This window comes from Puma concolor, chromosome B1 (genome assembly GCF_028749965.1).
Source record: "Puma concolor isolate L17-30 chromosome B1, mPumCon1.1.hap2, whole genome shotgun sequence".
NCBI lineage: Eukaryota > Metazoa > Chordata > Mammalia > Carnivora > Felidae > Puma > Puma concolor.
The window spans coordinates 137,209,102-137,225,255 of record NC_141670.1 but is presented as its reverse complement, the minus strand read 5'-3'; the positions used below and the strand labels follow the sequence as shown (position 1 = coordinate 137,225,255).

The window sequence follows — 16,154 nt, the reverse complement described above, 5'->3', positions numbered from 1 at the left end:
AAAATAATACGAACTAAATCTGGCATGAGTTTTTATATCAAATAATGGCTAAGTAGAACACCATATGCCAACTATACTTCAATAAAAAATATATTGGCTATGTATCAAATTCTTACTTTTCTTAGGCTAATATTAAATTAACTGGCGTCGTTAAGTCCACACTGGCTGAAGAAGAATAAAACAGGCTACGGAGAAACATACAGGAAGAGGAAGCTGGAACTGCTATTTAGAAATGCAGCAAGGGGCCGCCTGGGTGGCGCAGTCTCGGTTAAGCGTCCGACTTCAGCCAGGTCACCATCTCGCGGTCCGTGAGTTCGAGCCCCGCGTCAGGCTCTGGGCTGATGGCTCAGAGCCTGGAGCCTGTTTCCGATTCTGTGTCTCCCTCTGCCCCTCCCCCGTTCATGCTCTGTCTCTCTCTGTCCCAAAAATAAACGTTGAAAAAAAAATTTAAAAGAAAAAAAAAAAAAAAAAGAAATGCAGCAGGGGCTCCAGGGTGCCTCAGTCAGTTAAGTGTCCGACTTCAGCTCTGGTCATAATCTCATGGTTCATGAGTTTGAGCCTCACGCTGGGCTCTGTGCTGACAGCTCAGTGCCTGGAGCCTGCTTTGGATTCTGTGTCTCCCTCTCTCTCTACCCTTTGCCTGCTCACACTCTGTCTCTAAAATAAACATTAAAAAAATTTTAATTAAAAAAAATTAAAAATGCAGCAAATTCATCAAGTATTGACAACATACCTTTTACCTGTGTCAAAAGTACCCTGTAGCATGATCCCTCTCACAACATAGGTACCAAGGGCTTAAGAACTGAGGAAAGCAAAAAGAATTAGTGTCAAAACTCAGTTATCACTATTATTTTATCTAAGGGCTCTGCAGTAGAAAGGACTGTCAACAGATGAAGAATCAGAGGCCAGATGGGACAGGTCACAGGCCCAAAGTAACACAACTCTCTAATGGCAGAGGTAGAGCAAGAATTCAAATCCCTTAATTTCTGGGCCTCTGAAGTGCCATTATAAATAGGCACTTATCTTTCATAAGTAGTAATAATGAATACTTTAAAGGGATTAGTCCATACACAAAAGAACAAATAACTGTAATTAGTTTATTAGGGAAAAAAAAATCTCATCCAATAGTCTTCTAGACTCCAAAATACAAGTACAGTACTTTAAACCCACTATAGCTTCACAACAATTAGTTGACTTAGTTATTAATCTAAGCTTGTAACTTCACCAAAACGGATGGTAGGTACCAGTACCACCTAAGTCTGTTTTCCTTGCTAAGCAGATTCAGTTTTCCTAAGGCTTAACAGTGTCTGCTGCTGGGTCAGCGTAACAAAAAGAAAGGGTTGTCAAAGTGCACCCACAAGTCTCAAGCATGCTCAGGTACTGTAGCACCTGACCACCATAATGCTCTTTTGCAGAACAGCACAAACAATGATATACTGAACTTAAAATAACTAAATGCATTAATATTATCCCAGGTCATACGCTAATATACTGCATACAAATAGAAGCAAGGACGATTTTTTTTTTAATTTGTGAGAGAACTTAAACCTAAGTCACTAGTAATTTTCCTTGACCTAAGAAAACCAACGTACAAATTTAATAGTAAGACCACTCTATTAGAGAAATAAAATGAAGGCCCTACTCACGCATAACCATTAAAACAGCAACAACAAAAAAAACTCAAACCCAAAACAAAACAAAAACTCAGCACTTAGTGAAATTATAATTTTGTTGGTCACAATACAAATAGTACCCACAATAAACAGACTAAGATATCAAAGTATTTCATGTACTAAAACACTAGAGGACCTATCACCACCAGGCCTGTCACAATGGATTACAACACTATGGAAGATCAATAATCCAGTATTTATGTTATACATAAGACAGCCTACTGCACACAATAATTTTTAGTAAAACATAAATGGAAAAATTATTCCTATCCCTAACATATGGTACTTTAAATGCTCTGCTCTTCTTACAGCTTTTGCGGGTAGGACACTTGGGATCTCCCACCATCCTTTCCCTGCAGGCTCAAAGACATGCAGGTACTGGGGAAGGAGACAGACAGAATGTGGAAGCCCGAGATGTAAGGACTGAGGGATTCAAGAGTTACTGGTAAGAGTTCCAGCTTAAATGATACCTAGATGTTCTGGGGCTGAAGACTCCCTGCTAGAGCTGGCCATTTCCCCAAAGGCCTGCACCAGGATAGTAAGGTAAACCACCAACTCTAATTGTTTGTTCAACCAAATGAAACTCACTAAGAAATACTGTCTATTTTATTTCTAGTACTAGACTTTTCACACCCTGCTCCTGCTTGAGTTGTTTATAGAAGTGATATTCTAGACCTATCAGTGGTTTATTAAAGAGTCAAAGGCCCAGTAATAAAATAGCCCCCAAAAATTCCTGCCAAAGAAAGGAAAACAGAAGTGCAAATGAACCAAAAACTGTGCAATGACCACCATCTATTTAGCCTGGAGAGAAATTATCTACATTTCTCTGTTACATTTACATTCGCTGCTAATGAATGAATGAAAAAATTTCTGAAGTATTTGTCATTTCTTGAGCTTGTGATTAGAGAAAGGGCAAATAAGGCAGTAGAGAAAGAGGTTAAGAGATTTGGGGGAAGCTTGCCCATGGGTTTAAGGGAAGCAGAAGAAAGAACAGGCAAAGGCTGGTACACGGGTGTGCACTTAATCATTCACCCAGTATTTACTGAGCACTTATTATGCACAGCTCATTGCTCCAGCACTAAATGCACAGTGGTCAGCAAAACATAGAATCCACATTCACATCAGGGTAGCAGTCACTACACAGTACTGTTAAGTACCTCTTACCCGGTTTTCAGTGATTAATCCCATTTTCAGCAATTCTAAAATTCAACAGACATTAATTCAATGAAATAGGAATACAGAGGTTTAAAAAAAAAATTAGGGCCTCAGCCTAAGGAGAGGAGACAAACAAAGCAGCTATTAAGTAGGGGTAAGACAAAGAGTGCTAAGGGAACACAGAGGAGGGATAATCTAGCACTATTCCCAGTAGAAGGAAAGGCTTAAGGTAAGAGAGGTGGCATACTTCAGAAACCTCAAGTAGGAGATAGGAATGCATCTCTGTCCATGGAGAGGTCGCACTCTAGGGTCAAACTCACTGACCTCAGAAGTCAAAGTCCTCACGCTGGCCTGCTTGGTCTGCCGGAGCCTCCACTAGCCTGACCCCAGCTCTCACCTCCCTCCGCCAACCCCTTGCTGTTGTCTAGACATCTCAAGCACCCTCCCCTCAGCACCTGCTCTTCTCGCAGATCTAAAACTCTCATTCCCTTGAATATTTTGAGTCTCTACTCAGATGTCATAATAGAGCCTTCTCATACAGCCCTCTATAAATGGCACCACACCCACACCTCAGCAACCTACTGCTCCCTAACTCCTTACCCAGCCTTATGTTGTTCCATTGCACTCATTACCAACTGACAATAATATACACTTGTCATCTGTCCCCCTCTAGAATTTAAGTCCCTTGATAAAACTCCATCACCTAGAACTCTGCAGAGCACTCAAATCTTTTTCTTTTTTTTTTTTTAATGAACAAATGAATGGCTGTCAGAGAGGAGACTGGAGAAGCTAGAGCCTGGTCACAAACACAGAGCTTTGTACAGAATAGGACCCCATGCTTTAATGGCTCTTTGATGGCTTAGAATCTATTAAAAGATTTTAAAGAGGAGGAAAAAAAGCATATTGAAAAGATCATAACCGTGTATTTTTCCAAATTAAAAAGGAAAATTTGTTTTGGAAACAGGGTGAAAGGAAGTGATGAGCAGAGGTGTGACTACAGCTAAGGAGAGTATGTATAGAAGGGCACTGTAGGGGCGCCTGGGTGGCGCAGTCGGTTAAGCGTCCGACTTTAGCCAGGTCACGATCTCGCGGTCCGGGAGTTCAAGCCCCGCGTCGGGCTCTGGGCTGATGGCTCAGAGCCTGGAGCCTGTTTCCGATTCTGTGTCTCCCTCTCTCTCTGCCCCTCCCCCGTTCATGCTCTGTCTCTCTCTGTCCAAAAATAAATAAAAACGTTGGAAAAAAAAATTAAAAAAAAAAAAAAAAAAGAAGGGCACTGTAGCACTTCAGCTGAGAAACAGAGGCCTGAATCAAGGCCTCTAAGGAGGAAGCAGAAGAGGAGAAATACTTAGAAGACAAAAGCAATTGGACCTAGTATGTGCCTGGGGGTGGAAACTGAGGAAGACAAAGGAGTAGAAGATGAAGGCCTGGATTCCACTCAGGACAGGGTAGATGAGAATGGCATTTCCTCACATTGAGAAGACAGGCGGCACAGGAAGGACATTTTGGGGGAAAGGTTATGAGTTGAGGTTTGGACAGGTTGAGGTTGACATGCCTATGGAACATCTCAGTAGGTATGTCTAAACTAGCTGTTGGATATATGAATCTAGAGCTAAGGAGTATAGTTTGGACGGGTAAAATAAATAAGGAAGAGTTAAGGATGTATACTAAAGTATCACAAATGTACCATTTTTAAATTATGTTTAAATTTATTGCTCCATCTGGAAAAACTAAAAACCATTATAGATCCCAGAATAAAATCAGCACTCTGAATGCCATTAATACTTATTACACATGAGTATGTAACAAATAAAACTTGACCAACTTGATAGTAGCAATAAAAATCAAATATACTGAGGAGCACCTGGGTGGCTCAGTCGGTTAAGCGTCCAACTTCAGCTCAGGTCATGATCTCACAGCTTGTGGGTTTGAGCCCTGCATCGGGCTCTGTGCTGACAGCTCAGAGCCTAGAACCTGCTTCGGATTCTGTGTCTCCCTCTCTCTCTTTCTCTCTCAAAAATAAACATTAAAAAAAAATTTTTTTTAAATCAAATACCCTGAATCAAAAATATACACTATAATCTTCCATGAAATTTAGCTTTCCAAGTATTGAAAGTGATGCTATATTCATTTATGTGTTAACACTTCTTACAAGTTCCTGGATGAGTTCAAAGATTACATGATTGAACTATTTTTTAAGTCCAAGCAAATTTGAAGAAATACTTTATAATTTGAGGTTTTTTAAAAAAGTTTATTTATTTCTTTTGAAAGAGAATGAGGGAGAAAGAGTGGGATGGGCAGAGATAGAGGGAGAGAGAGAATCCTAAGCTGGCTCCACTCAGTGCAGAGCAAAATGTGGGATTCAGTCCTGTAACAGCGAGATCATGACCTGAGCTGATACCAAGTTGTACGCTTAACCAACTATGCCACCCAGGTGCCCCAATTTTTTGAGTTTTTTTAAATTCCAAAGTTTTATGAAAAGAAACAAATCTTTACCTAGGTTTTTCTTAGCCACATTTAAAAAATGTTAACAGCTAAGTTTTAGAATTCCTTACTGATTCCTTTCAAAAAAGCAATTCATGAAAGGCAATTTCACAAGAAATCAAGAAACATCCTTTAAGTGCTATAGCCTTTATAGTGAGACCATGACTGATGACCAAGCCAAAAATAAAATTATTCAGCAATGCCAATCATAAACTTCCTATGTTAGTTCAAATACTACTGAAAATGAGAAGAAGTCAAAAATGTTGGGGCACCTGGGTGGCTCAGTCAGTTAAGTGTCCAACTCTTGCTTTCGGCTCAGGTCATGATCTCATGGTTCATGAGATTGAGCACCACATGGGGCTCTGTGTTGACAGCACAGACCCTGCGTGAGATTCTCTCTCCCTCTCTCTCTGTCCTTCCCACTTTTGTGCACTCCCTCTCTCTCTAAATAAATAAACTTAAAAAAAAGTCAAAAATGTTAAAGGAGACTACACACATAATAATTGCTGAAATTTTAATAACTGATAATAGTAAGTACTGAATGCAGAGCACCTGAAATTCTTACAGTGCTGGTAGGAATACAAAATACTATAGTCATTTTGGAAAAAAGTTTGGCTATTCGATATAAATTACTACTTTTGATAAATATACCCTTCTCCTAGGACCCAGTAATCCCAACTGAAAATATCTGTCCTTCACATTGTTTATTGCAGCTTTATTTCTAACTGACCCAAACTAGGCACAACTCAAGATACCTTAATATAGGCCATGGTAAGAGTATTTACATTACAAACAGTAGCAAATACTATAAATTCGGGATTTTTTTTTGGAGAGCAGGTTGTTAACACATTTATCAGCATACCACTGAAAAAACTACTGACACATGCAACAACTTAATGAATATCAAAATCATTATGTTAAGTAAAAGACTCAAAATATTGCATATTGTAGGATTTCATTTATGTGATATTCTAGAACAGGGAAAACTATAGGTCTGTGAATTAGATTAATAGTTGCCAGGGGCTGGGGGCAGAGGGAGAGAACCTTTTGGTTGGATGGAAATGTTGCTTATCTTGATTGTGGTGATTATCCAATTGTATACATTTGTCAAAACTGCATGTATATTATACTTCATTAAACCTGATGACATTAAAGGAGTCATTTATCTCTTAATTCTTTTATGGATGATAAATGCATCATACACACAAAGGGAAACTGGAACTCAGCGGAAATACCAGGAAGGCAGATTTTAACTTACATAAACAGAAAAAGACTTAGAATGTTGAAGAAAGATGTGAACCTGTTATCATATAGGTATGAAAATCAGATGCCAGATGATCCTTCCAAGGATGCTACAGAAATGGCCCTACTTTGGGTGTGATTTCAGATTAGCATCACTAAGGGCTCATCCTCCTTGGGAGTCAGTGGTTCTCAAGTTCCATGATATAGTATGTTAGATAATCTCAGATCCACTTTTCCAAACTTTTTTTTTTTTTTTAACGTTTATTTATTTTTAAGGAAGAGAGACAGAGCAGGGGAGGGGAAGGGAGAGGAGACACAGAACTCGAAGCAGGCTCCAGGCTCTGCACTGTCTGCACAGAGCCCTATGTGGGGCTCGAACTCAGGAACTGCCAGATCATGCCCTAAGCAAAAGGGGAATGCTCAACCGACTTGAGCCACCCAGTCACCCCTTAGATCCACTTTTCAATCGCTTGTCACTTACTCTTTGTTTACTACATTTTGCAAGACCAGAACATGTTTTCTAATTCGTATCTTCTTTGTGCAGAAATTTTTAATTAGAAATCTAACATTTTTTACATGAATCAATTTCAACACAGAAAAACAAACTAGTATAAATCTGTATTTCTAGCAGGTTGAGAATATTTCAAAGTATAACATGTACTACTGTGCTCAAATGTCCTAGGAAGAGTTCTCAAATCAGTCTAATGCATATGTATTTCTAAATATAAAAAAAGAAAAACATACCAAGCTATTTCCTGTGCTTAGAGTCCCATGATAAAGTTTTTTTTAAAGCAAGATTTATTTTTTGCTAGACCTATGTCCTAATACACACCTAGTTTTTTTTTTTTTAACCAACATATTTTTGGTTCTGTTTTACATTATGTTTGTTATAATTAGCCGGATGGTGGAAACTAATTGTTCTAAACCTGCTCTCAAATGATTCCAACCTGGAAATATACTGCTATCTCAAAGCAAAAGGTTTTGTTCTTCTTTTTTAATGTTTGGTTCTCAGACTACAATAACCATTTGGAACTACCAACTCATGCCCATTACTGAACAAAAAACTGTTTTTCCTATGCATTAGCACCATTCTCCCACAGGAAACAACCATTTTTAAGGCACTGGAAGTAGAGATAAGGATTCACACATATAGTAAACATCCTTTCAATCAGGTTTTATCCGATTATTTCAGCGAAAAGAGGACCTAATAGTGCAGATCTCAGAATTCAATGATAAAAATCAATGAAACGCTGCACCTGAGGATCAAACACTGGCCAGGTGGGCCAAAAGGCTTTTGGTAGGAAAGGTCACAACTGCTCTTTGAACCCCACCGTAACTGTGAATGTTTGCGATGCCACCACATCCCATGCACAAGAGAATAAAAGGGCAAACACCCCAAGAGCATCTAGGTTCCTCGCATAAACGAAGGGTTTCCAGCACAGGGCGTTGGGGGAGAGCAGGGCTTGGGAATAAGCAGGAGAGGCCCGGGAGACAGCGCCCGAGGGATGGAGGCCTCGCTCGGCTGCGCACGGGCGCTGGGGGAGGGCTCCGGGAGTGGAGACCCCCACAGGGTCTGGAAATGGGGCTTTGGCGGGACCCCTATGCCTGGACCACTAGGTTACACCTTCACTGCTCACTAGGGGCAACGTCCAGCCCTGTCCTCCCCCGCCCCCCGAAATACCCCAACATCCCTCCCCACCGCCAGCCGCGCGTGACCCCAACCCCGACCCCACCGCGACGGCGCCCTCTCCAGGCCGCGGTGGAGGACACAAGGCAGGCAGCCAAGACTGATGGCAGCGGCGGCTGGGGGCAGCGCGGTCCCGGGGGAGGGCGGCAGCTGGGCCTCGGCCTGTCCGCAGGGGCAGCGGGCACAGGGCCGCGAGTGGGCAGCGCCTCCGCTCCGCACAAACAAAGCGGCCCGGGCGGGCCGGGCGCAGGGTGGGGTGGGGGGCGCTGGCAGTGGGCACTCACCGGAGGGCGGGCGGGCGCGGGCGGGCCTGGCCCGGGAGCTGGGACCGCGGCGGGCCCGAGTGCACGCCGGCGACGGGGAGGGGGCGGCGGGCACAGTGTCCGCGGCGGGGCCCAGGAGCCCCGCGGCGGGGCCAGGGGCCGCGGGCCGGCCTGGATTCTGCGACCGCGAGGTGCGGGAACCGGTCCGCCGGCGCGGGCAGCGGCGCTAGGCGGCCGGGGCAGCGACGCCGCCGCCTTCCCCTTCTCCTGCCCCGGTCCCTGCTCCCCCGCGTCCTCCTCCTCGCTGGGTCCCCGCCGCCGCCGCCGCCTCAGCCTCGGCGCTTCTCGGGCTTCTCCTCTCCATCAAGGCCGGGCCGACCCGCAGGGACCATCCCGGAAAGTGAGGGGTTGTTGCCGTTTCCCGCAGCTGTTGGTGGCCATCTTTAATCCTCCTCCTCCTCCTCCTGCTTTCTCCACCTCCCGCTGGCTGCCTGACTGACTGACTCTGGATCCTCCTCTTTCTCCTCCTGCTCCTCCTACTGAGCCGGCCGCAGAAATTGCAGACACTCTTCCTCTCTCCCCTCCTGCCTTTCCTTCCTCTTTCCTTACTTCCTTCCCTTCCCTCGTCTTCCCGCTTTCCCCCTCACTCTTACTGGCTGCTTTCGCCCCCTTTTGCAGGCAGCGGGCGCTGGGTTCCCTCCGCTTGAGTTTGGCCCCCGTTTTCACTCCTGCCCCTCTTCCCCCTTCCCTTCCAGACGCACACACCCCAGCTTCCTTCCCCTCGCCCAGCGCTCAGCTGCTCCCGTTTCCCTCTCCCAACTCACTGACGCTTTCCCGTGGTTCCCACCCGCCTCGGTTACAATTTCTCAAAAGACTCAGCTGTGTAAGGACACCTGGGTTCTGCTCTCCCTACCCTACACCCATTTGCTGGATGCTATCAGACGGCGATGGAAAAAAGGAAGACTGCGTTAATTTTACTCTAGCTGGAGTACAAAAGGACTGCCCACGCTAGCTATTTTACTACGCAGCTTTGAAACTCCTGGATGGTGTCGTTTTTGGCTCCCGTCCATTACTGGACCGAGGAGTTGAAGAGCCCAGTCTCAAATGTTGCCTTCCCTCACTGATCTTGAGCAGGTTACCTTAAAATTTTAGGGGTTCCCCCTTCAATTATTTATACCTTTGCAATCCTAACAAACACAGTGTTTACACGAAATTAACACGCTTTGATAAATCCAGAACTACTGAGTGATCATCAGTTTGCCTCTCTCTCTCATGTTTCTTTTTTCCAACGTTTTTTTAAATTTATTTATTTTTGGGACAGAGAGAGACAGAGCATGAACGGGGGAGGGGCAGAGAGAGAGGGAGACACAGAATCGGAAACAGGCTCCAGGCTCCGAGCCATCAGCCCAGAGCCTGACGCGGGGCTCGAACTCACGGACCGCGAGATCGTGACCTGGCTGAAGTCGGACGCTTAACCGACTGCGCCACCCAGGCGCCCCTCTCTCTCATGTTTCTAACATGATCAACCCACTAGACACTTTGGGGCAAGCCTCAGTTCTGGCAGTGGAGGCAAACTGAGTCAGCAATTAATTATGAGTGGAGACTTTGAAACAGGCTTAGAGTGGGGAAGTGGTAATACCATTGTTCTAATGACAAATTTTATTTTCCTAGCACTGCAATCTACAGGAGCTTGTGAATTTCCTCTACTGAAAATGAAGCAAAGGGGACATGCTGATTGCTTCTTTTTATTACTTTGCCTTTGGCAAGTTGAACCCATTTGCAAGGATCCACACAAGGTGGCCCAAGGTTTCTGCTTCTTAAGGATACTAGCTATAAAAAAAAAAAAAAAAAAAAGGCACTTTACCCTTTCAGAATAAAAGGATTAGACGTGTTCAAAGGCCAAATAGGGAGAAATGTTTCCAAATGTAGTTTTAGTAAACTAAAACCCAAAGTGAGTAATTTTTTTTAAGTTTAAATCTAAATACTGTTATTATGAAAATATGTTTTAAAGTTCTCTGAAGACAGCATGTTCAACTAAAAATGTTAGTATGCTTTGAGGATCATGGAGATGGGATTCTATTTCTTTGACCATCACAAAGTAACGTGTACCCAGTTAGGTTCCAGATTTCAGCTGCCATCTTTCAAACCAGTCATTCTACTAGAAATGAACAACCTGCATCAGCATCTAAAACTTTCAAACCCACATATGTCTTTGAGACGACTTTGCATAATACATTTTGGAATAAATTATTGAAAACAAAGCACCTTTAAAAAAAGCACCTATATGATGTGTGTGTGTGTGTGTGTGTGTGTGTGTGTGTGTGTGTTCTTTTCGGCCTTTTGATGTTTATTCTTTAGATTTTTTGTTTCTCCAGTCTATTACTAAGCAAAATTACCACAAAATTCTTAACTCTTAAGTATTTCCTTATAAAACTGTATATTTGCAGAAAAAAAGATTCAATAACATGAATACATAGTAAGAAAATCAATTGATTTCTAAACACTGAGACCAGCATGCATTTTAAAAGATTTTCAGTTACATATGAGGTTTCAGGAATCTTATTGTAATTTTATTTACACTAAGGAAAGCAAAGTTCTACATTTTTTATTAATATCTTAAATATAAATATTTTCCTGTTGAAAGAAATATGTTGCAATGAAGTGTACGTATAGATCAGTATGCAAATACATCTGTTTCTTGTTAATGTCTTACAAACTGAAAATCTCAAAGGTTTTTCAATGATACAAAAATGTAGCAAGCTTTTTTCTCTTGTCCTGAAGTCATATAAACACAAGCACTGTAATAATGGATAGTATCCAGAGAAATCAGACCCTTCACAGTTACTTTTTTTGCAGCTCTGTTTCAGACCTATCATTATTACAGCCCTTACCTTCTTTAGTCTTTGTTACTGTATAAGAGTAGTTTCTCTGTCATCTTAGGGTTTGGATATGAAAAAAAAGGTCAGATCAGGTTCTTCCGTAACATGATTATTGTTTCATATGTATTCACCCTCAGATAAACTCAAGGTCCTCCGTAAAACAAAGAATTGTGTTAAAGTGGGATAAACCCTTTGTGCAGAGGCCAGATGGAAAGGGATCCAGGCATGTGCAGCAAACTCCTCTGGGAATAGAGGAACAAACACGAAGGGCTATTTCTAAGCAGAGCCTGGTCCCCAACTTACAGTTCATGAATAAGGTGATTGTGGAGAATAACAAGAGGATATCTGTGACAATAAACAAACAAAACCCATGTTTGTTTTTAACATGATTGAGAATTCCATGAACATGAATAAGCAAAGCATAAGTTTAAATGAAGGTAGAAATAAAAGGTTCATGAAAAAATATCAAAAAGTAACAGGAAGAAAATAAAATATAAGGTAATTTTGGAACATTGTTAGGATAAATAATATATATTGACAATTTGTTATTTAAGCAATTATTTTCTTTACATTTGCTTTTAAAACTAAATAAAAAAATTAAACCTGGGCAGGTATATAATCTCAGAGATGAGCATAAATAAATTATAGAATTTTAAGATACATATTACCAGGACACGTAAGTGCTTAACTTACACTGGAACACAAAAACTAAATGGAATAGAAGCTTCAATACACATATTTTTAAATTACATAACCACTATATTTAAAATATACACCCATTTTTCCAAACTGTTAGGTAGAGCAATAATAGCATATTATTTTTTCTTGTTTGAAAGAACCAGATGGAAGATAAATGGGGATTTCTGGGGTCTCTGGGGATCACGGAAATTGAATGACTATAAAAAAACCATATTCCAGACAAGGGTATAGTCTTGGGGTAAATGTTCAATTTTATTCTCATAATCGCTGTTCTTTTAGAAAAGACAATATTTCTGTTCCAATGTCTTCCTCTTTAAACGGACTGTCCAAAATATCAAGTGAATAATGACAAGCCATATTTATCTGCACTGATTGAAATTTAGTATCATTCTTCACTCCTCAATTTAGAGAACTCCTTATAATTAACTGATGAGCTGTCCTCGAGACATTGCCATTTAGAGTCATTACTGCATTCTAATTGGGGAGAAATGCTTTTAGAAAGTTCCAATTAGAGACTTTTTCTGTTCTTATAAATACATTCGAAGGAGGTACTGAAACATTTGTTTTGTGGGCTTTTTTTGTTTTGTTTTTTGTTTTTGTTTTTGCTTTGGTGGGGAGGAGGTCATAGATTGGTGCTTTGTTCTTGTGTTTTTGCTTAAGTAAATAGCAGAAGATAAAACTTTAAATTTTGAAAAGTAACAACCACTTGAAGAACCTGAATAGTAATAATTTTTGCTTTTGCTTATAATAATGATCATGATTATAATAGAAAAAGTGTTTTCTGAACACTTCATAATTAGTGAATTGTATTTCTACTTAAAGGTTGAAACCTTCCTTGATCTTCAACCCCTTTATATATACTTATGGAGAGTTCAGACTTTTAAACCAGTATGTTGGCAATGTTTTTACAAGTTAACTATTGTGCTAGGCAGACTAGGTTTATCTCACTCATAAAAAAAATATGTTGGCAAAAAATTTCAAATGGCTTATTATAAGCCATTTAGTGTATATTTAATGACACTCTGAAGAGTCTCCCGACTCTCAAGTTCAAAAACTTCAGAGTTTAAAGGATAATCTTACAAGTGGGAAACTGAAGCCCAATGAAACTTTTAACTGTACCACATTAGTTTAAATATAATTTAAACTTTATTTCCAGAAGTACTGTTCAGCACTGACCTTTTCCAGAAATAAAGCTAAGGAACAAAGTAAAATAAACTGGGTTTTTATGTTGTTTACAAAAATGAGAATAATTGCAATAAAACAAAAAGCAAATTGAAAAAGAATTTAAGAAAATTCAAATTGACTAAAAATGTATGAAATTATTCTTTTAATCTAGAACATCCCTTATTCTATAATATTTAATTTTTTGTCAAAAAGTATAAAGTTAACCCTCAAAAATACTGTGTTATTTAATAGATTGAATCTAAATTAGGAGTCTAAGAAAGGAACCTCTTAGCTAAATAAAGTAAAACACTGCCATCTGCTGACCATATGAAAAATAAGTTGCTATTTGACCCATCTGTAAGAAGATAAGAAATTCAAGGCAACAGTATTAATTTATCCCATATATCTTTTAACAATTCTAAAAAGTACTATGCTGGGCGATGTAAAATTAATTAATTTCCTATATAAAAACTTTGGATTCTATATTCTATATTAGCATGTGGTTGTTGGTAGCACTATTTGAAAGCAGGCTGCAAAGCAGAAGAGACTGTTAAAAACTAAGAACAAACTGAGGGTTGATGGGGGGTGGGAGGGAGGGGAGGGTGGGTGATGGGCATTGAGAAGGGCACCTTTTGGGATGAGCACTGGGTGTTGTATGGAAACCAGTTTGACAATAAACTTCATATATTGAAATAAAAAAAAAAGAAAGCAGGCTGACAGTTAAATCTGATCATATTAATAAAATAGCCATATTTGGCCAAAACCACATTTACTTTTATGGGTAAAATTTAAATGAGTAAGCAAAGCTATTAACTTGGAATTTTAAATTGGGTAAATTATATGTAAAGATTTTTGTTTAAAAACATGTAACCAGAGTGGTCCCTGGCTGGCTCAGTTGGAGGAACATGCAACTCATGATCTTGGAGTCATGAGTTCGAGCCTCAAGTTGGGTGTAGAGATTACTAAAAATAAATAAACTTCAAAAATATGTAACCACACTAAAAATTATTTGGGAAATAAAAAATTATAAAGTTTGATTCTTGACATATTTATTTCATTTTGCAAATATTTGAGTGGTTGCTATGCCAGAAACTTCATTGCCTAACGGATATATATCAGACCTAGTGTCTGCCTTCATGTAGTTCACAGTCAAGTGAAGGAAAGAGATATAAAACAAAGTACAATGTATTAAGAATTATAATATGTAATGGTACGTGAGTACCTCATTCTGTTCTACTAGGGCACACAAATAGTTATCAGCAGTTCGTATAAATGGAAGTCTAGTAAGCATTTATTCTTGTCTTTAATTGTTGTGCATAATCCTGGGACTTATGCAAGAACTGTATTTTATTTTATTTTATTATTTTTAATGTTTATTTATTTTGAGAGAGAGAGAACGTGAGCAGGGGAGAGGTACAGATGGGGAGAGAGAGAATCTTAAGTGGGCTCCATGCTCTGCATGGACGCAAGGCTCAATCTCACAACTGTGAGATCATGACCTGAGCTGGTAAAAAGAGTCAGACGCTTAAGGGACTGAGCTACCCAAGCGCCCCAAGAACTGTATTTTAAAACTTTCTCCCTGAGTGTTGTTTTCTATTGCTTGACTCAGAAACCTCAAAAGGCAACATTTATAACACTTCAATTTCTCCCATTCCCTGCATCAAGTCTACTCCCTAAATCTCTCTCAAACATCAACACTTCTTTCCATTTTCTCGGTCACTACCCTAGTCTCACTTTCACAACTGCAATGACTTCTTACTGGTCTACCCACATTCACTTGGATCCCTTCCAATCCATCATTCCCACTTTCAAACTTTCACTGGTTCTTGGGACCTAGCGTGGTTGGTCCACCATATACCTCTGTAGCATCAGCGAACACCATGATTTGTTGCATTTTTTTTGCAGTTGCCACCCTGGTCTGCTTTCAATCCCTCTTTCTTGGCATGCTCCCTCTATCACAGGGCATTTCCACTGTCTATTCCCTGTCTCTCTGTTCTTCACTTACCATAAAGAAGCCTTCACTGAGCTATGTAAGTCACAAAATCGCACCATTAAGTTTTTGCAGAGGCACTCAACCTTTCTTCATAGCTCTCATCAGAAATGCAATTTTACAGTTTTATATGTTAGTAATAATATGTTATTAATAACATGTCTGTAGGTGCAAGAACAATGACTCTCTGTTTGGGATTTTTATTGTTTCAATTTTTGGCAACAATTTTGCATTACAAAAATTTTCCAATTTGTATAAAAAAGTATTAAATCAAACAATTAAGAGCTTTCACTACTTGATGATATATACTAATAGAAGGGATGAATAAAACAAGCTGGATGATTGAGATTCCAAACACGTAATACTTTCTCTTATTGGAACACCAATTTTCTTTATTATTTTTCCTGCTTCTTTCCTATATGTCACAATAAGACTAGGAAACATATTTACTTTCTTTAAGATTGCCTACTGGATCTAGTTATCTCAATCAGAATGCTTGTTAACTTAGAGGTGTGCTATCTTCAAGACAATATTATACTAGGGGAGGAGCTACAAATAAAGATAAACATGGACCTATTTTTTTTCTTGATCTTCCCCATCACTGAAATGCTCTGTGCTTCCTCTTTTGTTTTTCCTTATCTCCTGACATTTCTGCCAACATTATGTGCCTTTAAAAATCAAGTTCCTTTTTTACTGTACTTTTGAAACTTCCAGCCAGTGGGATATGAGTAGAGGGACATAATAACAAACAAATCAACCAAAAACACAACCTACAGCTTCTTTGTTTTACTTTTACATTTTCTCAATATCTTGAGTTTCTAAATAGAACCAGTCACTAATATACATTTCTATTTTCTTGCCTTGTCAAGAAGTTAAATCATTCTGAATTCAAATCGAGTTTATAGAAAGTCAATTTACTTT

At 40.0% G+C, this 16,154-nt stretch overlaps 1 protein-coding gene across 13 annotated transcripts in view; it reads right to left on the bottom strand.

Annotated features, from left to right (window-relative positions):
- The window catches only part of WDFY3 (WD repeat and FYVE domain containing 3), a 277,574-nt gene extending 268,403 nt beyond the window's left edge, over positions 1–9,171 (bottom strand). For 8 of the 13 annotated variants that reach the window (XM_086704669.1, XM_086704671.1, XM_086704668.1 and 5 more), the window contains exon 1: positions 8,523–9,171. The gene's annotated coding sequence lies outside the window, so the exon portion shown is untranslated. The remainder of the gene's footprint in view (positions 1–8,522) is intronic. The other 5 variants (XM_086704674.1, XM_086704676.1, XM_086704678.1 and 2 more) reach the window with 3 other exon arrangements.
- Positions 9,172–16,154: the final 6,983 nt, after the last annotated feature.